The following is a 2,229-nucleotide window of genomic DNA, read 5'->3' as shown; positions in this document are numbered from 1 at the left end:
ATCTCTCAATATTTATTGTGTAACTTGCTTGGTTAAATCGAGTAAAGAATTACTAATGATTGATACCTTTATCTTTGTGGGATCGACTCTGACTTACCCTACTACATAGTTAGAAGGATTTGTTAGGAATTATTATTTGATAGGCACGCGACAGCCTTGTCAAATTTTTGGCGTCGCTGCCAGGGACAAAGCAGTACTAGATTAGTACATTTTTGAGTTAATTTAGCTAAGTCTTTTAATTGTGTGCTACCGCTAGTATTCCCTTGTTATTTGATATTGGTTTCTAGTTTTCTTGTTGCATGCAAACTGGAAGTTCAGGTACTGAAAATCTGATTGCTTTTAATCCTGAAATTGAAGCTACAGCAAGAAGACAAGCAGGTGCAAGAAGGAAACAGAAAAACAAGGAAGTTATGGGTGACGTAGTACCAGCTAAAGCTCTCAATACGCAGGGTATGCCAGACACTAAAGACGTACTCTCCAGTATTCTCACACCAACAGTCACGGCTACCCACTTTGAAATCAAACCTTAATTCATCCAATTTGTCTCCAATGATTCTTTCGCATGATTGTCCACTGAAAATTATGTTGATCATCTTGAGAGTTTTCTGGAGAAGTGTGATACGATAAGTTGACTAATGTTAGTGATGATGCGATTAAGCTGCAATTATTTCCATTCTCTCTTCGAGATACAGCAAAAGATTGGTTGAAAGATGAATTTCCAAACAAGTTCACTACTTGGGATGGTTTAGCAAAGGCCTTTCTACTCAAATTTTTCAGTAGAATAAGACTGCAAAGCTCAGGAATGACATATCTAACGTTCATCAAGATGATGAGGAGTCTCTTCTCAATGCATGGAAAAGATACAAAAGGCTTCAGAGCAATGTACTCACCATGGCATTCCTGACTAGTTGTTGATCCAGACATTCTATAATGGGTTAACACAAAAATTTTGAATTTTTGTTGACGCTGCTTCTGGTAGATCTATTATGAAGAAGAACCCTGAGGATACGAACTCTTTGTTAGAAAATATGGCGTCCAATCATAACCATCAGTATAATGACATAAATCATCCTAAGAAGGAAGGTAAGTATGATGTTGATGCTCTAACCATGTTGAATACTACTATGAAGGAAATGGTTAAGAAGATTGAGCAATTGGATTCTAAAACTTCATCTACAGTTGCCTTATGCGAGATTTATGGTGTAGTTGGACACACTCAAAATATTTGTCAGTTCAATCCCTCTGGATTAGCAATGGAACAAGCAAATGTCCTTTACAACCACAATCAAAGGCAACAATATAATCCTTACTCTAACACGTACAATCCAGGTTGGATAGAACATCCTAATTTTTCCTACAGAAATACTCAGGCTCAAGCTCAACTTCCACCAACTCAGCCAAAAACATCTAACTTGGAAAATCTTTTGGAAGGATTTATCTTTACACAGACAAAGAAGAGTGATGATTTTGATGCAAGTATCAATGAGATGAAGGCTCACAACAAGTTGATGGAGAATTCAATTACTCAAATTGCTCAGTAGTTGAGCCAACTCAACAAGTCTTCGGGCCAACTTCCTGGCCAAACTGAGCAACCACCAAAAGGTCATATTAATTCCGTAACTATGAGGAGCGGTAAAGAATTACCAGAACCAGATTTAAAGTTGAGCAAAAATATTGTGAATGCTAAAAATCATGAAGATGACATTGCAGCTGAAAAAGTGATCGAAGAAGAGGTAGTGGAAGAAGAGAAGAAGGAACCTGTTGTTGCTCCTATTTGTTGTGAATATGTTGTGTACTTGATGATTTCATTAACAAAACACCTAAGTAGATTTTACTTAATGAAAAATGTAGCACTCGACGGATAAGGATTATAGTCCCGACGGATGACTTAATATAGTCCCGACAGATGATGATTTATTATCCATCGAGTGAGTAGCTTATGTAAAAATAAGTATGTAGCACATTTCTGCATACACATTGTTTAGATTCTGTAGTAGTAATCAAGTCATGTTGACTTTAACTAGATATGCAGAATAGGTTGATTAATTGTACATAAATGATGTCTTGTAATTCTGCATAAATGAAATGAAGTCAAGTGCCAGATAGCTACCTGACGGATAAACAACAATGCCACTCGACGGATGATCAACAAGGCAATCCGACGGATGATCATGAACCCGACAGATAAAGAATTCAAATATCTGTTGACAGTGACAACACAGTCACATG

At 37.0% G+C, this 2,229-nt stretch overlaps 1 non-coding gene across 1 annotated transcript; it reads right to left on the bottom strand.

Annotated features, from left to right (window-relative positions):
* Positions 1–792: 792 nt before the first annotated feature.
* LOC141675426 (small nucleolar RNA R71) lies at positions 793–898 on the bottom strand. Its single transcript, XR_012556079.1, has one exon. It is a non-coding gene; the product is annotated as a small nucleolar RNA R71 (small nucleolar RNA).
* Between the last annotated feature and the right edge of the window lie 1,331 nt (positions 899–2,229).

The sequence above is a fragment of the Apium graveolens genome, chromosome 7 (assembly GCF_009905375.1).
Source record: "Apium graveolens cultivar Ventura chromosome 7, ASM990537v1, whole genome shotgun sequence".
Taxonomy (NCBI): Eukaryota; Viridiplantae; Streptophyta; class Magnoliopsida; order Apiales; family Apiaceae; genus Apium; species Apium graveolens.
This window is presented reverse-complemented; position numbering and strand designations above follow the sequence as displayed.